Source organism: Taeniopygia guttata, chromosome 4A (genome assembly GCF_048771995.1).
Source record: "Taeniopygia guttata chromosome 4A, bTaeGut7.mat, whole genome shotgun sequence".
NCBI lineage: Eukaryota > Metazoa > Chordata > Aves > Passeriformes > Estrildidae > Taeniopygia > Taeniopygia guttata.
In genome coordinates this window covers 2,295,507-2,321,670 of record NC_133029.1, presented here as the reverse complement: position 1 = coordinate 2,321,670, position 26,164 = coordinate 2,295,507, and the positions used below count along the sequence as shown (strand labels likewise).

At 38.7% G+C, this 26,164-nt stretch overlaps 1 protein-coding gene across 3 annotated transcripts in view; it reads left to right on the top strand.

Moving 5' to 3' along the window:
- PCDH11X (protocadherin 11 X-linked) overlaps positions 1-26,164 on the top strand; it is a 427,642-nt gene that overhangs the window by 314,094 nt on the left and 87,384 nt on the right. The window lies entirely within an intron of this gene.

Genomic DNA, 26,164 nt, shown 5'->3' with positions numbered 1-26,164 from the left:
ACAGATTGCATATTCAGAAATAATTCCATGATTTGGTAATTTGATCCCTTAGTGTCTAACTTAAGAGTTATTAAAGCAGCTGACACAAAGAGAGGAAGATGGACAAAGCAAATTAAATTAAAAAATGCAAAAGCAAAAAGATTGTCCCACTCAGCCTCTCAGTCAAACACAGCACTATAAACACAGACACTGAATTTTAAAATTTTATACTTTCTATGTATAAAGAGCACTCTTTATGAATTCTTTTTAAAATAAATTTTAGATATTTTCTTGCTGAATCAGAATATAAAAACCTTGATCTACCTTTTCTACTCTTTGAAGAAAAAGAAGATAAAAGCAAGTTTTCAGAGATGCACCATATTCTTTCATGCAAAATCAATGGAGATTGATGAGGAAAATCAATGGGGATAATATGCTGGATTTTCTAGACTGCATAGTGGGATGAAGTAACTCAGGCAATACTAACATATTTGTGAATGCAACTTAATGTAATTCTTGACTGAGGTTTATAATAGAAGTTACTCTGTCTAAAGTGATTAGAAAGAATAGCTCCACCTTACAGCTGAGAAATCAGTCATTTTTCATAGAATAATAAGACTTTAAACCATTTGTTTTGGTGGGGGTATTTTTAATAATTAATGAGATCTGACATCTATAAACAGTGATTTAGAGGCAGATATTCTGTGATATATATTTATGTTATCGCTTAAGCTGACATGGTAATGGATAATCCTATTTGTTCTGTTTATGAAAGTTTTAAAATATATTGATATGGTGAGCAGGCTGGTGGGCCAGAGGAGGGAGTGAACAAATTCCTTCCCTCCAGTTTTTCAAATTCCTTTCAACTCTGGCTGTCTCTCTACTTTCTCTCAAACTTTCTTTTCTTTCTTCTTCTAAGAGCAGAAAAACAGATGATGCAATTTCTCTTTTTTTTTTTTTTTTTTTTTTTACCAAATCAAGCTAATCAGTTGCTGCAAGAGGAGCTTTTAGCAATATCAAATATTAAGATTTTTTTAGCATTGAGTTCCTGTTTTAAAAACAGAAATATGGGGGGGGGGGAAATTGTCTCTTTTATATAATTTAAGCCATGTGAAAATTTTCATGATTAAAATTTGATTTGAAGCATCATAATTTATTACTTGATTTCCACTGTGATTAATGAAAAATATATCACTAAATATATTTAAAGACTGTCTGCAGCTACCAGTCTGTCTTAGAAATTAAATAGAAAAATTTGTTGAACAAAGCAGATTCCCAACTGATGGTGCATTTCAAGTCACAGCATTTGCTGACTAAAAGCTGATCAACTCAATAAATCCAGCCATTGCTGTTCTTGTTCGTGGAGAGATGTGGCCATCCTTTAATCTGATGCTTTCTTTAACTGGACTTTTGGTAGGGAGATAGGATTGATCCAGTCTTGAAGCATGGAACAACAAGAATTGTTCCAAAAAGTCATTTGTACCCATATATTCCTGAACAGGGGAGATATTTTTATATTTACTCTTCAAATAACTGTTATCCATCTGGAAAAGCAGCATATTATTAATTAACTGGTTTTCTGCCTTCTTTTGAGGTTGTATGATTGGCACTGGGATCTTTTTATTTTCTGGTTATTGTCCAAGCCTTGGCTTTGCTGTAGCCCAGGAAGGAAGGGCCCCAACACAGGATTTGTGTCCCTATGCCTGCTGCTGGCCCAGCCACTGGAACTTTTCTGGTCACTGATGTGATGTATTCATTCTGAAAAATAAAATATATTTGTCTGGGTTGGTCTGAAGAGACCTCGGCAAAATATTTATGATTATACTTTTGGATTTATATTACACCAGAGGTGGAGATCCTCACCTTTGTGTTCAATACCCATAAATAATGTTGCTGCTTCCTAGTTAGTGGCAGGATTTTGCAGGGATTTGCTTTACTCCTAGTGCTGTGTGATTCAGTAGTGCTCTGATTAATTCAAATGACATTCTAATTGTTGTTAAATTTTTTCAGAGTTAACTCTGTGTGTTGCTGAAGTCAGCAGCTCCAGAAGCTCCAGTCTCGTGTATCCATTTCAAAATTCTCAGCCTGGCCTCGTGCTGCCTCTGTTGTTTGTACACATCCATTCCCATGTTCCAGTTGGAATTAGATGGTAAAATCCCTGGATTACAGGGAGAATTTTGCTCTGTATTTGTGGGCTCTGAGCACATTGTGGCTGTTACACTGATTTTCTGCTCCCAGTGCAATTGCAGCAAAACCATCACAAATACCTGTAGAATAGAAGTGGAGCAGATCTGTATGCTGTGCTAGCCGTGCCTCTACGTGCAAATCTGGCCCTGTTTTCATTTCACCTGTAAAAACCAGTCAGCTCAGGGATTTCTGATTGCCCAAGGTCCATTCCACTGCTGCTGCTGCTGTGAATGGGGTGGGCAGGCAGGAGCTGCGAGAGGCTGAGGGCAGGAGCTGGCACTGCTGGGATGGGCCAGCAGCACCCTGGGGTGATGTGTGACTTTCAGAGTGACTTTGGTGCCACATCAGCTGGGACAGGGAGGTTCCTGTGATCAGAAGTTGGTTTAACCATCAGTGTAAGGTGCCTGGCAAACGCTGCCCTGCATCTGTGGGGCCAGCAGCGCTGACCTGGGGCTGTGTTTTGCAAATGCTTTTGTGTCCCTTGGGTTTGTGTCACTTCAGCCATGGAGAACAGCGCTGATAGCTTGGCTGGGATGGGATAACAGGGTGGAGGTGGAGCAGGACTTCACAGCACCCTCAGCTTTTCCTGCTCCGTGCTTTGGAATCATCTCTGCTCCTGCCACGCCTTGCTGCCAAACAGCTCTGTTGTGATCCTCGTCCTTGCAGCACCTAAAGCCTTGGAGCATCAAATTAAAGTTCTGCCCTTATAATAATAGTCATAATAATAAAACAATAGTAGGAAGCAGCAATTGATCCACCCAAAAATGCTATTTCCAGGTAAAGGGCATGGCTGTATGGTGTGCTGGACTTCAGTTCCTCCAATTTAAAATGACCCTGTGTCTGTGGAGCACCAGCAAGAGCAACCAAGCTATTCCAATAGTTGTTCTTTCATCTGACTGATGTTCCAAACCCCATGTCCCAGAAGATGTGTCCTCTATAAGGTGAGATATTATTATAAAGTCTGGCCCTGATCTACTACTTTAAAAGAAAGCAAACCCTTCTCTACCAAGAAAGGCTTTATTCATGTCACACACTAATCATACACCAAAGAACTATTTAGGAATAGAAAGACAACCTTTGCCTCTCCTCCTTAGTTGTAGTACATATAAAGAAAAACAGTGGCAATAAAAGGAAATAGGAGTGGTGAGAGAAAGCCCTTTGAAAACTATAAAGGCAAAAATTATTTTTATCTCATTAGACCTGATATTAAAGCTTTTCTTTATACACATTCTCTTTTTTTTTACTGAGGGTCAAATATCACCGATTACAGATTCTACTGGGGCCGACCTCTCATCTTCTGTCTCTAAAATTAGCTCTTTATTTCTCTTTTTTTGTGAAGATCTCAGGAATCTTTCTCCATCAGCCCCTTGATTGCCCTAACCTGGAATGTATTCACAGCATTGTGACCAAAGGGTCCATCTGTAAATGAAGCAGGTCCTTTACCTTGTGTTGCACTGTCCTGTGGATGGAATTGTGGGTGGAATTTGTTGTGTTGGTATGTAGCATCATATGAGAATTAGGAATATAGATTATTACAGCATGATTTGCATGTTTAAAAGCATATAAACAACTAAAGAATCTGCTTGGATATTGAATTATCCAGTTGTCCATTAAAGGATTCATAATTAAAAAATGCTAGCTTTTAGAAAAAGGATGAGGTGCTTCCTCCTACATTTCATTTTATTTTATTTTTTTATTTCACATCTGTGAAGCTACAGAAATATTTTAGAAGTGCAATACTGTGAATTACTCTGGAGCTAGACAAGGAGAATTCTTTCTTGTTTGCTTTCCTCTCCCTGAAATCATCTGCTTTCTGATACAGTTGGGGCTATTTCTATGGAAGGAGTTCATGCCTGGATCATTGCACAACTCCTGGCCCTTAATTTGTGTCAGAAAGCAGCAGATTGCCAAATCCTCATCCCAGCTTCAGCGAAGCTGTTGTCCCTGTCACCAGAGCCTGGCAGTGCAGCCACAAAGTCTAAGAGAGTTAAGATACCTCAGAGCATGGGAAAGAAAATGAGCTTAATCTAGTGCCTGTGTTAAGAATGAATCATGATAAGGATTACAGAACTTAAGATATAATAATTTAGCCACTTAAGATGCCCTAATAAAAAGCTCCCTCATAATTCTTTCTTTATGTTTTCTATAATACTGAATTTTAGGATCTGTTTTTCCTTTGGAACACAGATACAAAAAAAACACGGTTCTGCTTCGTGCATTCATCTCTAACCTCTGCTATCAACTTTGTATCTCCAATCTAAAGACTTCAGGAGAAATCATAATACAAGGAAGCAGATGTTTTCTCTTTTGTATGACACCTATTCTTGCTGAATGGGGATAAAAGACGGTAAATGTCGGGGGGCATTAATATTTCTTGTTAAAACATGCTTCGCAGGCTGAAGAATCTCATATACATAATGATAATCAAATGTCAGCAAGTAAAAATAGGGATTTGTTAAAAAACAGCTGTGCTGCACAACTCTTTGACAGGAATAGAGGAACGCTTTCTCCAGTAAAATTCGCTGAATTTATTTAGAAGAAACTGTAGCTGTTAATTTTCATCAAGACAGAAGGTTAACAAGCCTGAAATGGAGGGGCTGGTTCAGCCTCGTTTCATGACCATGGAAAATGAAATTTTTAACTCTGACAGGGCTCTCAGTTCCCTCACAGCAGATTTCTCTGTGGCACTATGCTGTGGTTTCAGTGCATTGTTTAAAGCACCGTCATCCTCGTGCTCCCTGAGGATGTTTCAGGGACACTCAGCAACACTGCTGTTTAATGCTCTTGCTGCCAGGGGTTTGTAGCTGATTTTAGGCGGTTTTAGATATTTGTTGGTGTTTTTAGGTTATTTTAGGTGTTTGTAGGTGTTTTTAGGGGTGGTTTCAGGTGTTTGTAGGCGTTTTTCCCAGGGCAGGTGACAGGGTGAGATCCTGTGTCCTGGGCAGGGCACATTTTCTTTCCTGTGCTCTCTTGGACTTTGTGGCTGCACTGCCAGGCTCTGATTTTTGTGCCATTTCAGTGGGTTATCAGGATGTGGCAGTGCCCTGGGTGGCAGTCCCAGTCCTGCCATGTGGAGCTGCTGTGCTGTGGGTGAGGAGCTGTGGCTGCGGAGCGCCCGGCACAGCTGGAGACAAACCCTCAAACACAGAAAGGTTCCCCAAAGCCTCTCCCCGTGGCCCTTGCTGGGCTCAGAGACACAAATCCTCCCCCTGCATAAGTGCCTGGGATTGTCACTGCCCTGCATCCCCAGGAAATTTGGCCGGGACAGAGTGGATGGCAGGAAAGATCCTGGTTTTTAGCCAAAGGGTCAGCAGCTGTGTCACAGATCGCCCTGGTTCTTAAGATTTTCTAAAGCATTCTGGGTTTGCATTCTGTTAGAGAACTTTCTCACACAACTTTCTGTAAACAACCTATTGTTTTGCATTCTTTCATAGAGGCAGAGAAATTTGATGTACTGGTGGTTTGTCCAATGTCATTGGAGAGGTGGAACCTTCACCCTCCAATCCACTGTCACCTTTGGAAAAGTATAAATTCTGGAGTCAGAAAATAAATGCTCTCTTTTTTACCTTTACAATAGCAGCAGCTCCCATCGTGCTCTCATGTGTCCTATAGTGACACTGTGAGCTCAGGAACCCTCCCTGCACACCTGGAATGCAGGAGATCTTCTCAACTGCAGCGTGGATGAGGCTCTGGGATGTATGGAACAAAATTGTGCTGCATTTATGCTTTAAAAATTGATTTGCCTTTAAACTGTAACTGCACCCTACTATTTACAGTCACTGGGAGAAACTCTGATGTTCTGCACAAGGCAGTCTCTGACCTGTAATGCACAATTTGCAAATAAGCACAGAAGAGTAAACAGGAGGTCACAGAGATTTTTTTTTTTTTTCCTGTGAGACTGGCACAGGCAAGCAGTTGCATTTCTAATTCACAGTCACTCCATCCTCTGCCCCCCAGGAAATATTCTCTAATCCATAAGCACTTTGCATGCTGAGGTGAGATGTTAAATAGCAAGATTTGCTTCTAAATAATAAGATTATGAAACAAACCAACAAGAACAGGGATCTCAAGGTTAAAGATAGCATTTCTCATTCAATCTGAGCTGGTAGAAAGGAAGAAAGAGATTAGAGAAAAAGGAAAGAAACAAAAAAAATCCTGCCAAACTGAAGCCGTGACTATATCAAGATATTCAAGGTATATCATAAAAAGGTTTTTAAATCTGATGTCAGTATATATATATATATATATAAAGTATATTTGTTTGTTAAAATATTTCTGTAGACAAGATATTTCTCAGGTACTTGCTCCAAATGTACCCAATTCAAATCATCATGGTCTCTGTGGCATGTGTAGTTTCTTGCTAGAAGAAGGACATACTTTAAGGCAGATGGCAACTTTTTTTTTTCCTACAGCAGTAGAAGATGATTCCAGTAAAAATATACTATCTTTATTCAGATGTCCATGGTAACAAATAGAGAAAAATAAACCAGCTTTTTCTCTCAGCAGAAATCCCTTTGAAGACAAATGTGGGTTTTTTTGGTTTTTTTACTCTAGTATTGGTGGTATTTCTGGAACATGTTTGAATGTTAAGTGTTTTCTCTGAGCTTCTGTTAAGATTCTGCTCCAAAAGAGAAAACTGTAAGACCAGTAAGATAAACCCCAGTGTTTAGTTCTATTCCAAAAATATTCATTTCCAGAAGAGAAGTTCAGCTGAAAAGTGAGATGCCACTTTTCTTTTGTGTTTTGTAGGAATAAGACATTTTTCTCTGGAGTCCTTGATGGATCTTGCCTTTTTCCTCCCCTTGTGTCAGTAATTTATGTAACTTCTGCTCATGCCAGAAGAAGCTGTAAAATGTGTTTGTAAATTACTCTTTGAAAATCTTGAGCTAGAAGACCTGCTTTATTTGATGTGAAAATAATTCTGGTTTCATGTGTAAGATATATAAACTGCACCAGTAATGTTGCATTGATTGCACTGCTTTGTTTGGAAAAAAATTACAAGCAACCCTGAGTGAACAAGGCAATTTGCAGCCTTGATTAAATAGAGCAGACAGAGGAATGGCTGAGGAGGGGAAAAAAGAGCTCTGAAGCTGTGGACAGAGCAAGTCACTCCAGCAGAGCAGATTTTTTCCTTATTTTCCTTTCATATGCTTCAGCTTGGTCACATTCAGCAGCAGAATGATGAGTTTGTAATATTCTTTTCCCAAAACAAAGCAAACTTAGCTGTACTTTTAAGCAGGGTTGTTGCCACTCAGGGTCTTGTCTAAAACTCTGTGAGCCCCTGGTGTCAGAGGGATGTGCTTTGTCCTGCTCTGCCTGTTGACATTTTCCTACTCCAACTTTGGGGTAGAAGTTGCCCAGGCTCTGTCTCACCAAAATGGGGATCAGCCCCCAAAATGATCTTTCACCAAATATGGTGCAGCTGTGAAGTGGTTAACAGCAAGAACCACGAATCTATAAATCATTACAATTGCTGTTTGCAATTACAAAGCCAAGACATAAATTAGGAAACTCTGGGCATCACTGTAGTAGGCACAGCCATACCAAAAATTTCACTATGAAGTCCAATAAATAAGGTGATAGGTCTTCAGAAATTACATCTTCTATGAATAAATGCAAATAATTTGGACATGAAGGCATTTTTGGTGGTTGGAAAAAGTACCTGGATTTTCAGCAGTGACAGAACTAGATAAAAGACCATTCTTAATATACAACCACCCCTATAGCTTTAAAGTGTAACAGAAAAGAAGGAATTTGTTTCAAATCTAAGTTTGAAATAAACTTTAATATTGAGATTCTGCCAGTGGCTGAGTACTACAGAGACCCATTTTCTCCAGTCACCAGGAAAACAAACTACCTGTATGTAAATTCAGCACCTTTGATGAGAAAAAAAAAAAAAAAAAAAAGAAAAAGTTTGGAATTATATTATATTTTCATTTTAACATTGAAACTTGTATGTGCTTGGAAAGCTGAACAGCATGTCTGGCTTTAGCCTGTGCTCATTTATAATGAGTAATTATCTAATGATGATGGTGTTCAGCATGCATGAGAGCTCCTGTAGCAAGATTTGGAATTTTAAGGAAATGCTGTAGATCAAATGATAATGTCTCATTTGTATTCTCTTAGTTCCCCAGTCAATACTGCATTTCATAAAGCAGCTACAGAAATGGACTGCAAATCTGCATCTTTTTTGTGTGAGATGGAAAAAGGCTCAGTGGTCCTCAAAGAGTGCAAACAATTCTTTCCCACACCTGGCAGCTCCAGGTGAGGCTGTCCCAAGGAAATCACACCTCATGAAATGAGATTTCAATCCTGCCAGGACGTGCACCATTCCTGAGGTCTTTAGGGATAAATAAGTGTATAAATGAAGGCAGAATTGGCTCTGAGGGTGTGGATGTGTGGTGTAATTCCTGGAATCCTTCCCTGCCTGGAGGATGTGGCAATCTCTGCTGGCCTGGGGTGTGGGACTGTGGCATTGGTGGGGTGTGTGTAGGAGCAGTGACCTGAACAAAAACCTCTATTTCCACTTAGAAATGGCAAGTTTGGTAATCCAGTTAAAACTTTTTTTTTTTTTTTTCCCTGTTTGTAGCTGTTAGTTAAAAACACAGGAATCTGTATAGCAAAATAAAAAGGGTTTGTAATGTTAAAGGCAAAGAACTAGAAATAGGAATACTCTATTTTAAAAAGATTTAGGAGTTTTCCATTGACAGTAATTTGGCCTGTATTCTAATGTCAGTACTTACCACTGTGGAGGAGATCTACTTGCATATGTGCACATCTCTGCATATTTATCTGCCTTCATAATGTGAACAAATTACTTTTGCATCTCAACACATGTATCTGCAGATGCAGACAGCTCATCTCCCACTGACTGATGGCTCTGTTTTGCTTCATTCACCATTTTCCCCAAGACACTCTCAGGGAGCTTTGCTGGGCAAAGCCAGAGCTGCCCCTGGAAGGTTTGAAAGTGGCACCATCAGAGGGCAAAATGCTGCCAAGCCCAGGCTGGACACAGCCCTGCAAAGCTGGGCTCAGCTTTTAACCTGCAGCTTAAATTAAATTACCTCCTCTGAGCCCTTCCAGGGAATTCAGTGGCTCTGCCCTGAATGAGCACAGTTAAGGAGGTGCAGAAGTGTTTCCAGGCTTTAGGCTTCACAAGCTTTCATAATTAGTGCTCTAGACAACATTAATTAAAGAGTACTTTAGAAAGAATATAGCTGTTTAAACCTCTCCAGTGGTTTGCATCTTATTCAGGGATCCCAATCAATGCAGCACATGGGGAATCCACTCAGAAAAGCAGGCATGATTATAGTTTAATATCATCTGTATATACATCTTTGGAATTGTATATAGCAAACACAACTGCACATAAAGTCTCTTCAGTTCAAGGACAATTAAATAAAAGACAGTAATAATGAAAGAAACATATGTTTTCATTTTCATTATAATTTCTTCAAGGATTGTGATCTATAGTAATCAAATATGATGAAGAGGGAGGTTTTCCTGAGGCTAGCAATATTTCTCTTATTTCCTTGGAAATAAGAGCCTTGAGACAGTTAGAATTTGTATCTTACTCATCCTCCTGTTATGTTACATTTGAGGAAGAATTAAAAGTAAAGCACTGACTGATGGTTTTTTTATGGAGAGGAAAAAAAAAGGACTTACTGAAACGTTAAACATGATGTTATATCTGATTTATTGTGCAAGGCTGGTTTGAATGGTTTTGTCCCACTGCACTTGGGATATGATGCAGTCATCTGTCTTCACAAAACCCTCTGAGTGTCATTTGGCAAATCTTTTGATTTGTGATTGAGGATTGTGTTTGGCAATATAGGATCCCCTGCAGCAGCTCTACTTAAGGCTTAAACACAGTTTTAATTCTTGACATTGCTTGTCTTTTACGCTCTTTTCCTCCCATATTGAGATAATTTCCAAATGCTGATGAAGAAAATGACTGCATCTTGTACTGATATATTTGTAAAGGCACAATAAAATTTGACATCTTCCATTTAGTGTGTCTTGATCAGAAATAGGTCTATCACTCAGAACAAATTATTTTGAAGCCTAAAGCAGGAAGGATATAATAGTTAAGCACAAAATTACCTGATGGGTTTTTAATCACCCTGACAATTATAAAGTAAAAGATCTCTGTCCATTATTGAAAGAGGAACAAGGACCAAGAATAGAAAAAGAGACAATGACAAAGTAAATGATAGAGGGGGTGGGAGCCTCCTGTACTGTCTAAAACTTTAAAGATGCTCAACAGTGACTCAGATATTTCCTTGAGCACCCTGAGCTGCTTTTCAGCTGGCTCTGAGTGTTCATAGCTCTGACAGAAGAAAATACTAAGGAGCACCTGGACAATTTGCTTGTCTGATTGTTTTCCTGTCATGCTTCCCTGGGAAAAGTGGTGGACCCAGGAAGAATTCCTGCAGGGTTTGAGGTGTGGAGACACATCCAAGGCACTGGGAAGCTCCAGGCAGGGAGCAGGACTGCAGCAATTCCTTGGGGATGGAGGAACCTGGACCCACAGAAACTCCCATCTTCACAGTAGCAACAGGGTTCTATTTCAGAGGGGTCAAAGATAAAAAAGATGCAGGTCTATAAAGAATATTTCTCAGTTTTCTTGAATTTTTTAAAAAAAAATTAAATCTTTTTTATTTTGATTTTTTTTTGTATGTGCTTTCCACTTCCTCTCAACATTGCTCCCAAAAATTCCACTTAGTGAAATTAGCTACTGATAATGCAAAAATTATTAACCAGGTAAGTTTGATTGATCATTTTCTCCTCTGGCCTACACTCCATGCCAATGTCTGCTGATTATAAATACCATTAGTGAAACAGAAATCAGCACAGTGTACTCAAGTTTCTTTTTTTCAAACAAAGGGCTATTTTTCAGCAGTCAGGTTCCCCATAGGCTTTTAATCAAGGTTATGGGAAAGTCCATAAACTTCCCACTGAATATTTAACAAGCTGAAGGTGGCAGACAGGAGATCCCAAGGACAAGGGAGATGAGATTGCAATCAGAAGAGCAGAGGAGACCTGGAGATAAGCTGAGCTTTGTCTGCAGATAATATCTGCCAGAGCAAACACCAGAGGTATGCTGGCAGCTTCTTTTGTGAGATTTAATTTTCCCAGTATAAACAGCCATAAAAAGGGGTAAACACAAATGGGTGCTGTTTGCAGGAGTGTTAGTCACTGAACTCCTTTGAAATGATGATTGAAATCCAGTCAGAAAAGAAGGTTAAAAATGGAAAATGTTTTGGTGTGGTTATATACTTTTCCTTTTTACTGACCTGAAATACTAATTCCTTAACTTTTTTTTTAATAAATTCTCTAAACAGCCTCTATTATCCTGAAGTGTAACACCTGTTTATACGTTCAGCCAACATTTTTTCTTTGCTAGATCTTTTTAATTGAACAATTTTTAACAGTCTAGTTGCAACAATATTTTCCTGTGTACAAATGGAAAAGCAATCTTGCAGAAACTCTTACCCATGCCGATCCAGCAGCTATAAAAACATAATTATAGCATTCTGCATAATGCATGGAGGGAATATTCAGGAAGTTATCTGAAATGTCAGCCTGCAGAGGCTGCACAGTGTCCCCTGTGCTGTGGCTTGGCAGCAGCAGTGCCCAGATCTGTGTCCACAGCAGCTGCAGGAGCTCTGGGGTGGCACTGGATGCTCTGGGTGGGTCTGGGGTGGCATCACCCTGCAGCCTCTGCCTTTTTGGGCATCTTCAGAACTGCCTGAAAATTCTCTCCCCATTAATTAGTGCACTTTAACATGTGTATTTGCTGAAGCTGTTATGTTCCTTACCCCTTATTGGTAGCAAAACGTCAATGAAATATCTAATGCATAGTTTCATAGCATGTTCTGATTAGTATAGATATAAATTCCTTTTGTAGAACCAAGTTGTCCTGTAACTTTTTATCTGAGGCTAAAAGGGTGGGCAGGCCCTGGCATAGAGTGCCCAGAGCAGCTGGGGCTGCCCCTGGAATCCTGGAATTGCCCAAGGCCAGGTTGGACATGGGAGCTTGGAGCAATCTGAGATAGTGGAAGGTGTCTCTGATCATTGCAGAGGAGTGGAAGTCAATGATCTTTAAGGTTCCTTCAGACCCAAACCTTTCTATAATTCTGTTTTTTTCCCCCTGCTTTGTGTAAGAACCGTTAAAATATTTACTGTGAAAAGTTCTGCTGAACTGGGAGGTGGAGATGCAGCTCAAAAGCTGAACACATCTCATTTCTGTTAATATAATACCACATTGTTTTGCAGTAAATCTGGCTAAAATAGGTAGAATATACTCATAATATTGTCTCTCCCTTAACTATTATGGCAGGAGAAAGGCTGCAGAGCAGAAACTCTGCTAAAAGCTTTCCCTCCTTTGATTGTACCAGATACTGTTAAGGACCCCAAACTCTGTGACCATTCTAGATCTGGGATGATCTCCAAGTCTTTCATCAATCAAATTGTTGATCTCGGGATTAATTTCTAAGAACTGGATTAATTCTTCTAATTATTCCTTTTATAATTTCCATTCATTTTTGTTGAGAGAATGGAGAGCCCAGAAGAGAACTGCAAGCAAGATAATTTTTTTTTAATGATAAAAGATTTGAGGCTTTTCTATTACAAAGGCTCTGTTTTTTACAGCACACTCATAACCTCCATCATTCAGGGAACAGGTTCTTTAGTTCTTGTCAAGCCCTTCCAACAAGGAAAGCTAAAAGTAACACAATTTTTTTTCATGAGCAATTTGGAATCTCTGTTTCACAGGAATCCCTTTTCTCTCCCCAGTAAATGAGTTTGCTCACCCAGAGTGGCTGGGCTCTGTCCCACGTGGAGTGCTGATCCTGCCATCGCTGTCCCCACTCTGTGATGATGAAAAATTCATCAGGAACAGAGATTTTTGCACGACTCCTTTCCAAACAGGGAAGAAAACACCTGGCTGGGGATTCTCCCTTGCCTGACCTCAACCCCAAATCTCACCTCATTGCATGGGATGAAGATAATTTTTCCTATTTGGGGCTGAGAGAGCAGAATCCATCACCCCTTGGTTTTGATCATGCTGGCCAACCACCTCTGCCACCATATAAATAATTTCAGCTGGAAAGAACCTTGCTCGTGCAGCTGTTTTGAAAAATACAAGACAAAAAATTTGAATCGTGCTATTTTTAAGTCTGGCCATAAAATAACAATCAAGCATGGCAACAATGAAACTTGTCTGATAAAAGGATTGAAAAGCTGGAGCAGAAGTTGCTTAATAATAAATGGAATCTCAGTACTTCACTTGTAAGACACTCGTGTTCACTTGAGACTGTGCTGCTCTCCAGACAGGAGAGCTGAAAAGAAGAATATTGTAAACATCCATTATATATAGTTCATGCATATATCTTGTGCCTTTGCCACTCTGATCATGCAGAGTTTCACTTTCTGCATAACACAAACAAGTTCAGTGACTGATGAAAAAATTAGAAAGCTCATGTTGAAGATAAATCTTTGAACCCCACTATGATTAATTTGTCCAGTGGACTTGCACAGAATGGAAACATCACAAATTAGAAAGTGTAAAGCCACAAAAAGCCAGGCTTTTTTTTTGCTGGTTTAAATAAAAAATTTTGTTAAAAATGCAACAATTCTCTAATATTAATACCAGGAACAACATTAGAATTAAAATATCAGGTTAAAATTTAAGTTTGGCATTATGTAAAATTTTTCTCTAATTTATAAACTCAGTTGCTGTCTTACCAGCCCAGTGTAGGACATTTCAGTGTGGATCTATTGAGTTTAGTTTTTCCCTGCAACAAATCTTAATACTCTTGTTACCCTTGATGAAATATCCTTGATCAAGTGTGCTTGTCTGCCAGAGAACAGCAGACATTACAGATAAGAAAACCAAAACCTTTTCATCTTCTAGCTGACCTTTATTCAACTTACTAATGTATAGTGTCTTCTCAAAATCTTTAAACTTAACACATTAAACTTAAATCTGTTGCTTTAGACACTCTTAAGTCTATGAACATATATTTTTAAGGAACACATGGAGGTTGAGTTGTCCCAAAGAATTATTTCACAGAGCTGCATTATAAATCAAGACTTTAAAAGTGTTTGATGGTGGATGTCTCTGCAGAGCACTCAGCAGCTGCAGATGATGGATCAGAGATGTTTCCCTCAGCCTGGCTCCCCCAGCAGCAGCTCAGTGACAATCCCAGCTCTGGTGCTTTTGGCAAACACGAGCTCAGAGTTGTCTGACTTTGAAAAAACCCAAAAAAGCACAAATGGCCACCAAAAAGGATGATTTCCCAAGCCACCCCTTGAGCTTCTGTGAGATCCATGGAATTAGAAGGAAAAGGGAAGACTAAGATTAGACACCCTCAATGAGAAAAACTTTCACAGCACCTCTGCAGAATATTCTAAATTATGTGCTTATGAATAACACATCATCATTGCAGATATTCCCTTCATTCATCTGGATGGTGTAGCCAGTGCAGTAGGTCCCATATGGATGTCTCTCATGTGCAGCTGAAAGGGATTTTTTTCTATTCTTTATGCTTTTTACATTTTCATTTGTTACCTCTGAAAATATAAGTTTTTAGGAAACAAATTGTTGGATGGTTTTTTTGTCTGACAGTTTTGTTTTTCCTCAGAGAGTAGGAAATTCTTGTAAACCAAACGAGGGAAGGTATTGAAAACCAGAGATAAAACTATTTCAGGATGAAAATGGTTGAATAACTATTGATCTGGAGAGAATTGGAAATTTAACCCTGTCTCTGCATAGACTACAAGATGGTTATTAGATGTGGGGAATAATCTATATTAAAGGGAATATTAAGGTGCTGATAGATATGAGAGGTATTGATAAAATGAGACATTTCCATGTTCAGAATAGTAAAAGAAAATATATATTATCTGATAATTGTCTGAGCTAATAGAGAAACAGCAACAATTGTTTAATAAATGATAAATGGGCCACAGATGCTAATTGAAAAACAGTACCTGAAAGCCTGGCAAGGCTGTGGTAGGCCTTCCAGATAGGTAAAAAGCAATAAGGAAAGAATGTGTGCTCTTGTCACATTGGAAATATTCATAAATCCTACATAATTTGACAATGAAATGGTTTGCAGACAGATTAGGCAAGGAAGCACAAAATTATTTATTCTTTCCAGAAAACAAACCAGACTACAGAAATGAGCAGGATGACATCTTGTCAGCATCTCTGAGCACTTTATTTAGCCCACATCCTTCAAATCTGATCCATAGCTGCAAAGAAGGAAGTGATGGGAGGAGAAATGAAAACTTTCCCCATTTTGTGAAATTCAGTGCTGGATTTTTTTTACTTTATTATAAATTCAATATAAATTGTTATAATAATTCAGCCACGTGACTTCCTGTAATACAGAGAGATGTGTGGGCTTTTTGTACTGGAAAATAATACTGGAAAATTGTTCTGGAAAATACACTTTTTCAAGCTGGGTGTGGGGAGAAAAAATCATGTTGTTGCTCTGTCCTTGGTGCTGTTTGAGGAAGTTTTGCTCAGGAGGTTGGAAAGAGTTTAATACATTTTCATTTGGGTTTATGAGACACTCATAAAATATCATAAAATATAATCAAATCTGATAATGCCAAGTCAAAATCTGATGAAACTAAAGTACAAGAGTGGTGTGACATCATGGGAGAATTGTCAGCTAGTTATTTATTGGAGGTTTGTCAAGCTGTGCGAATGACAGGGATTTTCAGAAATTAACTTGAGAGTTCAAGATGGATTTTTTTCTCAAATCTTGTCTTTGTGTTCATATTTTTAAGTGTTCATCATAAATGTTAAATTTAATTATATAATTTCCTAACTGGTCATCTTTGAATGATGCTTATATCAAGATAATATAAGAAAAAGTTATTGAATTGTAAGGAGCTGTATTAAATTTCTGTTGTTGACATATTTAAGAGGTGGAATCTTCATAGCAGCTATGAAAAGCAAATACTTTTTTAAGGGACATTTTAATTATAAGCAAGTATTAATTTATTAATAAACCCCCACCTTTCTGCCAGTGTGCACTCAATAACTGCATTTTCAAACGAAATTATGAAAGAGATGGAGGTTTGAAGTAAGATTGAACAAGAAATTCCAAGAGTAAAACATAAGTAAAAGCTAAGAGTAGTCCTAAGAATAGAAATGAATAAAGAATTAATTCCTCACATGTATTTTTCAAAGCTATGCTGACATTTTTCATTTTGCCAATCTGTTGTTTGGCATCACTTATTGTCATTATTCTGAAACATTAATCCAGCAACAGCATCTCTGCCTTGATAAACTTCCTGGTGTGATTTCTCTATGCTGTCACCTACATCTGAGACTAAAACAATTTTAAGAAAAAGTTACATAAATAAGACTTATATGCAGAAAAGATGCATTTCATGAAAATCCACAGTTAGAAATGTGTCCTGTGCCTTTGCTAATGTTAGGAAATCACACCTTCAGTCTGCAATTCCCTACAAGAAATTTCCTCTTTGTTAAAGGTGAATAATGGATAATTGGTGATTGGTTGTGTTTCAGCTCCCTGGGTTTGCTAAGTGAGGCTTCCTTTGGAGCTCAGGGCTGGTCCGTGAGTACAGCTTTCACAGCACGAGCTATTATTTCATCAGCAGAGCACAAACCTCGCTAATTTGTTTTATGATGACAGTGCCTGGTAGCTGGCACTTAGACATGTTTAAGCTATTGTACTTACCATTTTCTTTGGTGTAGCTTTCTGCAGTAAATGCCATCTGCAGACAAATTAATAATTTGTTATCATTTGCTGGAGCAAGGAATAAGAGAGGTGAAAGTCAGCTAAACAGGTAGGGTCACCATGGTGGCAGAAACCAAAACAGCAGAATTTTGAGTCTGCCCTCAAAATGTACAGGCAGAATGCAGTGAAGCTGAGAGAGACTCTGCCTTGGTTTTTATGTGCATTATGAAGAGAAAAAGAATGAGAGTTTTACCAAGTATTGTGGGAAATGCAGGACTCCTGTACAACTAACTGACCAATGTGATCAGGCAGAAGCTGTTTATTGCTTACATTACACAAATATTTATGGATTCTACAAACTACTAAGTGCACACTTCTTGATTGGTGCCTTTGTCTTGTTCACTCGTTTTCTGCCTGCATTTCTCAGAGTATGTGATTGAATACAATCCAGGTGTTTCACAGCCCTCTGTTATCCATCTCTTCTGGCCTTGCTATTTGCTTTCTCAGCCTCTTCTTTCTTAATTTGGCACTTTTATGTTCCAATAGCCTTGATGAATTCCTGAGCCTTTGATAACAAACTTAGAAGCAGTCTGGCTGCAGCACACTATGGCCTAACCCCTGCAAAACCATTGCAACAATCAAATCTGTCCCATCACTGCTCTGGGAGGGAGCATGATGTGGTGTAGGGCACCAAGCCTCCTCTTGCAGCAGGATTTCCATCATCTCTTCATGAACAGTCTCTGTAGCCAGCCAGGCAATTAAACACAAACATGAATAATCCTTTACCATGTGTCTGGGAGCTTCTGAGGACTCTGCAAGTGTGAGGTGACTCTGTCCATGAGCACTGGGGTGATTTCTCCCAGAGTCTTGTGGAAGGGTCGTTCTCTGGGTGATCTGCAGTGCCTTCTCCCTTGGAGAGCCCACGGTGCCTCTTCAGGATGCTGAGTCCCTTCAGAGAGGGTCAGCCCAGCCCTTGTTTCTGCCTGGTCAAGTTATTAGTTGTGGGAGTCCAGAGCATCCCTCTGGCTGCCCTGGCAGGTCTGGGACCCTGGCAGGGGTCAGGAACCCCCCTGGACAGAGCCCCCAGAGACACTGGCTGTGATCTCTGTCCATGGAAAAGAGTTTTCAATCTTACAGGATGAATTACCAGCTCTGAGTGTTTGATATGAGTAATAATTAAGTGTGTCACGGGTGCAAAAGTAAAATTTTAGGATTCTAGATTAGGGGTCCAAAGGGGACAAGATGGAGGAAATTGGGTGTGTCTTGTCCTTTTTCTCCTTCTTCATGCCCTCCATGTTTCACTGTGGTGTTGGCATTTTTCTGTTGGTTCAGGCTGGGGACACACTGTTCAACGTAGGTGACAGATATTGGCACGTTATTGTAAATCCAGCACAGGTAGTTTGTGGTATTTAATGTTTGTACCATCCCACTGAGGGCAGAGCCCCACACGCTGCCCTGCAGGACAGAGCTGCGGCAGGGCAGCAGAACATGTTAGAGATAAACAGAATAAACAGCCTTGAAACCAGCACAGACGAATTATGGCTTCTGCTTTGGCAGCGGGGCAGAAAGACAGAGACTTTCTACAATCTCAGAATCATCAATACCTCAGATTCCAACAATTATTGAGAGGTGAAGGCTGCTCTTGTCAGGAGATATTTTCTGTTTGGCAGTTTCTGATCTTGCCCTGCGGAAGGACTCACAGGTAGAGGACACGTGGAGCTGTTTGCTGAGCTGCTGCTGCTTTTAATTAAAACCAGTACCAGCCAAACAGCTTGGCTTGATTCCATGGCCTCCTTTCTTAGGGGGTCCCCCTGCCCCCAGTTTGTCCAAGGATAATCTGAGTGCTACAGCTTATTTGTGATGTTGGCTAAATAGCACCTTGCTTTTCTCCTGGTACTTTGATTAATCTTTATTAAGCTCATGGTCGGCCTGGACATAGTCCCTTGATTTTGCTTTCTATTTTTAGTATAGTCCTTAATAAACAAAATCACCTTCATCATTCTCAAAGGAAGGAGTAAAAGTTCCCTCATAGACAGGATATTTTTACTAAACAGGTGTGTTTGTTATAAAGAGTTGTAACACATGTGAAAAAAAAAAAATGTAAGCTTGTTGAGTGTGTGGTTATTTTCTGGTGCCTTGATGGAACAGCTTATAAATCATGGCAGTCAGACATATCCTATTATTTATACAATGGGGTTCTTAAGAAAGTTCATTTTTAAGGTAAGCAATCAAGTAATTCCTTATATGGAGATGGGGGAATACTTAACCTTGAGTACAACAACATTAACTCCGGTGAGCTTAATGAATTATTCATGCTATTATCCACCTTGAGAGACATCAAATTGCTCTGCTCTGTCTGCAAAGTGCAGTTAACAAAAAAATGATAGCTTGGTGAATTATATTTGTACATCTGAGCGTTAAAGACAGTGCTGTGGAAAGGCATTGGTGGATGTACCTGCACAATCCATGCAGAGCAAGGTCCTGCATGGCATTTCCTAATCCACTTGCAGTCAGAACTCAATAATAATTTGTTTGCAAGGAATGGACCAATAGACAAAAAATCATTGAATATTCAAAGGTGCCATACCAGCACCAGAGGATGTAATCACTGCAGGCACTAACCTTTTTACAGAGAAGCTGTTTATTACAGTCCCTGGAGGCTGCTACAACATCCTGAAGTAGACCAAGTTGGCTTTTACTCTATTGTATTTTGGTTTTTACACACAGAAACAAAACTGCTATTTGCCTTTCAGTATGCGGTGACAATTTTAAAAGCTTGGCTGAGACTGGTGCTGGTGTTTTCCTTGAGCAAAACGAAATTTTGTCTCTTCAAACTCTTCCTGAGGTCTTCAGACATGTGCTCTTCACAAATATTTCCTGTACACCCCCATCCCTCATTCCGAGCTCCTGGATTAGCAGTTTACTTAGGTAATTACACATAATTAGGAGCATGCAGAGAATTATCAGTATTTGGGTTCTTTTACTGTGGCAAACTTCCCATAGCTGTGATTGCTGCTGCTGCCCAGGAGTTTTGGAAAAACTTCCCTCAAAGAAGTCCTGCAAAAGATTGGGCCTTGTGGATTCCTTCCCTGAATTTATTTCTTATACAGAAGATTCTTCAGCTTCTCACTGGATCACAATTTGCAGGGCAGTTTGAGAGACAGGACACACAGACACATGTTCATATCCTAGGAGAGGTGAATGCAATTCCTGCTTTTCCTGGTGACTTACATTTATTGCATTTCATTCCCCTCACACTGTGATTTAAGAAATAAATTATTACAATTATATTTTAATAGTAAATTGCCATCTTGCTGGAAATGCTGATTTCTGGAGGTTGGTTGCAACAACCCAAAATAGGAAAATGGCTCTATACCATTTTTTCTTAATAATTAAATGTTTTAAGAGAAAGTAGTTTTGAATCTAAAAATACATATTATGTGCACACATATATACATTTCTATTTTAAAACTACCATTAAGAATGCCATCAATTTTCAGGGAATATGGGAAAGAACAAATATTACACTGTTTGTCTTCTGTTCAGTAGAACTGACTGCTTTTTATAATCTAATAAGAATACCTGGGTAGGTTTAACCTATGATGATACAAGATTTTAGCAGAAAATTGCATTTTAAAATGTCTTCTCAATATTTTAAATAGATATTCATGGATAATGCTTAGAATGGAGGGGTGGGGGATGTTTGGAGAGGACAGAATTTTCCTGTCTGAGTACAGTGAGATGCAGAACTCCTGCAGAAAGGGATTTGTCATTAACTAAAATTCAGAACATCAAAAAGATTCAAATTGAACCCCCTGGCATCTTCAGCTCCATATCAAGATGGTATTGCCAATTCCCGAATTTAGTCACTAATTGCTTTTGTCTCTGAGATGTCTTTTAACCCATTAAAACCGCTCAGGGCAAAACCTATGTCTTTTATGGATTTAGTTCCTAATACTTTGTAACACACAAGATCTGATAAGTCTGATAAATCTCAAAAGATTCCCATCCTCTGAGCCTCATCTTTTCCTTGTGTACTATGCTTGTAGCATTAATTATGATTTTTGTAGATATATAAAAACACATCCACTAATTTTGAAATATTCAAAAAATTTCAAAGCATGATGCTCAGGAAAACTGTTTATCATCCAAACATCTACACACACTTTCCTGGCTATGGAAGTACCAAAATGAGTAGGAGAGAGAGCAGTTTGCATCAATTCCAACTTTTGCCAAGAGATTTTTAATCAAAAATTTAGATTTAGAAGATTTAGATGTTCTCCAGTCAGTGTTTAGACTGGAAAGAATACTGGGACCACTGCAAATCTGGATTTCTCAATATATTAGGAATAATAATGAGTAATTCTGAGTGATTTCAGAGCTTAATTAAATTCAAAAGTTTATTTGCTGGAATATGGAATGCTTGATGTGATATTATGGATTGAGGTTTAAAGCAGACTCAGTAGCTGGACACGCTCAGTCATGTTCAGTTACCTGATTCTTGTTTGTCAGGGACCTTGGACAGTGCTGGAGGCAGAGATATTTACAGACAGGTCAGGCCTGATGTCACAAACAGCACAGAAAAGGAAATCTCAGAGTTTGCCTGCCTACCCTGGATCGTGGGACGCAGCTCTGTTCCACAGCAGTTCTATTTCTAATGCTCCCTGACCCTTACTCTGCAATAAATAATCAGAAATATTCATTACAGAAATGGCAATAGCTTTGGAGAAGTGATGGAGTGTATATTACAAAAGGAAAAATACATCCAATTCTCATAACTCCTTGCAAATTGTATTGGAAAGCCTTCAGCTGAATATATTCATATCCTGCTTTAAAAAACGCCACAAATAATGTGATGAGTTGAATTATCCTCAAATAATTCAGCTCATGTAGATGTGTGTGTACCTATTTCACTGTGCACAGGCTTATCATTTTCTGTTTTCAGCCTGATACAGCACCCTGAAATATTGAAAAAAAGTCCTTTAATTTAAGGTCGAGTGTCACTATTGAAGTCAGAAATTCCTACGGATCGAGTGGTACTGCTTTGGGGTTTTTTCCATTTCTGTGCTTTTTATTTTGCTCTATAAGCTTGAATTCTTAGCATTAACAGCCTGGAAAATTCTACTTTTCTAGGCATTAATGTAAAAATGATTCCTGGCTCTGATTCCACAACTTGGTCACTTGCAGTGGATGTGGAAGAAGGATGTGCTGTCAGCTCTGTCATTCTCCTGTGCTCAAGTTTAGTGAAGGGCACTCTAGAAAGAATCAGGAGGATTTTTTTTTTTATTAATATTGTATTTTGAGGATGGCTGTCTTTGGAAAAATTTCCATTTGGTCATGTGAATCTTGCCATTTTTCTGGGATTTTTTTGTTTTGATTTTTTTTTTCTTTTCTCTGCAGCCATGAATGATAGAAGCACTGTTGGTTCTGGAACCCTTGCTGGTGCTTTGTTGTTTTTTTTTTTTTCTCTCTTCACAGAAAATGGAATTTCATAATGCATTTGCAAGCTGATGCCTTAACAAAAGAAATTGTAGAAGAGCAAGGAATGCAAAATTCAAAGACTTATCCAGGCTGTTATGGTCTATAAAATGCCATACCTGAGAAAGTTCTGATAGGAACACTGAGAAAAATTTTCTTTTCTGTTCAGTGAAACAGAAGAAAAGCAGATATTAGCTTTTGAGAATTGATTTTAATTTTTAACCCATTTAATTAACTTTATTAAATAAATATAAAAATAAGGAGGCAGAGTTGTGATGTCTGCAGTAAAGTCAGGGCTAGCCATGGTTCTGGCAGCAGTGGTGGAGGAGGATCCAGGTACAGGAAACCTGAGAGTGGGTCAGGAGTGGCTTCCCAGTGCTCAGGCACACAGAGGTGCAGCTCTGCTCTTTCTGGAATAAATGGAGATGGGAAATTACATTTCCTTCAGTGATCCATCCTGATTCCTCACGGGGCTCCTCTTTGCCCAGCGCTGCTCACTTTTGAAAAAGGAGAGTGAACTTTGCAGAGGGTTCTTAGGGCATATTAACAGTGTCCACAAGTGCAGAGTCCCCTGCAAATTTACAGCCTTATTTACTGCATAATAAGTTCCCAAGGGAGACACAGGCTCAGGTGCACCGATCCAGAGAGGCTGAGAAGAAATTGGGGACGAGCAGAACTCACCGACATCCTTCCACTGATTACTCATAAACCTTGGAAAAATACCATTTGCAACTCTGAGGCAGCCTGGTTTTATCCACACAGTGCACTATTTTAACTTCATGTTAGACTAGAAATCTTCTCATGTTGCCCTGGTAATTTATGTGATGTTCCTTTGCAGGAACAAAAATCTATCTTACACTTAACTCTTTTGATAATTAATTCTCTCCCATCTGCTTACAGCTGGTGTGGTAGAAATGTGCTGGAGTTTCCTTATTTGCTCATGCCTTGGAGTCATCTTTTAATATAAATAGCTGTGAATCTACCAAAAAGTTTGAAATGAGCTGCTCTCCGTTTCTGACCAGCATATCCAAGTAGTATTCCTTGATGTAATTTTTAGGGGAATGCAGACTGATCTTTTTATACTATTTAATTGGATGGTATGGACTTCATATGGGATCCATCTTCCACTTGAAATAAATTTTCAAGGGCAGTGTGATCGGCTTCACATAAACAGAAACATCATATCTTCAAGTTTGGCTGTTTTCTTCCCTCTGACAAATTTCACAACATTTAAAATACAATCTTTTTGCAACCAGGCAATGTTTTTCACCTAATAAATAATTGCAAAGTGTTGCTGCTTTACCAGCTTAGTTATTTAACACAAAATAAGGCACTCTGTGTTTCCCCTTGCCCTGGTTAACACATTGTGCTTTTATGTAGAGTCTTAAAAAAAAAATCTTAAAAGAATTATCTTTTGACCTAGTTTTTAGGGTAAATGTATCCATCCAGCTTTTGTCTTGCATATCTGATTTATTTCAAAAGCCTGCAAAAAGGCAGGAGAGAATTCCTCCAAAACAAAATAATACAGGAACAAAGCAGCTGGCCACAAAGTAGAATTTTCCTAAAACCTGGGCAAATGAGCTCTGTTGACTTTGGATTCCTTGCAGCTTCCCTGATGTGTGATAATCTCCAGTGTTGGTTTGCTTCTTATGCAGTGAAATAAACACTGGATTTGCAGTGGGAAAAGAGCTCTAAATGTGGATTTAAATGAGTAAAATGTGTGTTTGTGCACATGGCTGTCTGGAAGGGTTCATTTGGCCTTTGCAGTCAGAGCTTTCACTCACCAAGGTTTTACTTGGATTTTGCAGAAGAGAAGATGATTCTTTGCAACTTGGCTGCATTTAAGGAAGTTTAATTTACAAATTGACTCTTGTTATAAAGTATTTTAATTTTTTTTATTACTCTGACCTGATGGCAGACAAATATTGAAATATTATTTCTATGTATTATGTGTTTGATACTTTTTAATATATTAATCATCCATTTAAAATTATCCTCACCAAACCCAGTATTGAAAACTCCTGGAAGTCCTAGTTTTTCAATTAATAATACAAACTGAAACATGCATCAGTCCTTATTCATGTGCTGTCAGCTACTCTGAGGAGCTGTTCATTTGCCAGATTAACTCATATTTTTCTATTTCAGTTAAAACCTGCCAAAAAATGATCTGAGGTGTGCAAATAGCTCATAATGAATAAAAATTCTAAAAGATGCTTAAAAAAATACAGGATTTTTTTCCTCTGGAAAGTTAAATCAAAATACTAATTTCTGATAAAATCACATATTTTGCTGTACCATTTTCAAATTAAAATTTTAACTCAAAAAGAGTAATGAAGATAAATTTAGAAATTATTTGGGGCAAATGCTTATCTATTTAAATGTCAAAGTACTCAATCTTTTCAGGGTACTTTTGTTTTCACAAACAATTTTGTGCAAGCAATGAAATGGCTGTCATTTTTCATAATTTGAGTAAATACAATGCCAGCTAAAAAAATACCAAAGCTCTTCTAAATCCAGTGGGAAAGACCAAGGAGGATTTTTGTTTAGAAAGAATTGTCTGTTCTCACAGAGGCCACAGCAGGGCCCCAGCCCCGTGCCTGGCAATGTCCGTGGCTGCAGCAGAAAGCAGAAATTAAACTTTATTTCTGGTTGCTTTGACTGCTCCTGCTCACTCTTGAGGAAGGAGTTGGGCAGTTCCTGCTGTGGCAGCAGAAATGTGGATTAAAGCCATCCATGATTTCTCTTCAAGTACAAAATTCTCTTGACTATTTCATATTTCCTTGTCCTCCATACACAAACCTCTCAGCCAGTTCTTTTTTCTGAGAATATGACAGAGAAATCAATGATATTCTTTCAGTGTACTTTAAAGTTCCTTTCTGCTGCAGAACAGAAACCACGTATGAATGAAATAAGCATTTTGAATTTTGGCATATTTTGCCAAAATTAACACAGAGTATTTTTAGCACTGGACTTGTTCCTGATGAAATCTTTTCATTCTCTGGGATTGGGCCAAGCAGAATGGACAGTCTGAGAGCAGCTGATGAGCTTTGGGGTCTGACCTCGAGCAGTTGTGGGTCAGCAGCCACTCTTGCCCCTGGAATGTGTGGGGAAAGAGCTTTCAGGATTTTCTGTGCAGGCTGCTGCAGGCCAAGTAATAAATGTTAAAATGCCATCATAATTTCCTGAATTTGCTGCTCCATGTCCTGTCCACAAGGGCTGGGAAAACCTCTGCTCTCTGTTGATACAATCTGAATTTTAGGTGCACTTTTCCACTATTTCTAGATGGATATATTTAATTTCTCTCTCTTAAAGAAAAATAAATTTCAGGCCACAGAACTAGTTAATTTTAAGAAGGCAGAAATATTTGTTATGCCATGTTGGTGTGTTTTCTTCTAATAGTGCAGTGGTTCAATTGTTAAAGAAATTTTATCCAACAAAAACCTTGGTCAGTTTTCTTCTCAGCCTATTTCCCTACATACTTAATCACCATTATTCAGTTTATCTCACAAAGCTTTTTTTGTCTGGGTTGTGATCAACTTTAAAACTGGAAACACAGGCAGAAGAGAACTGAGCAACGAAATTTTGTCATGCAGAAGGAAGATGCTGGACAGAACTCGGCCTTAATTCCCATTCTGTAATCAGGGTGCTCATTCTGCTGGGACTGAAACGACTCTGGTGACTCCAGAGCTGCACAAACTGTTTAAATAATCTGATAATAGGCACTTTCCACCTCATTTAACAGCCCTTCTTTTGCTTTAGTTCATATTTCTTCTTTAAATAAAAGCTCTTTTATTTAC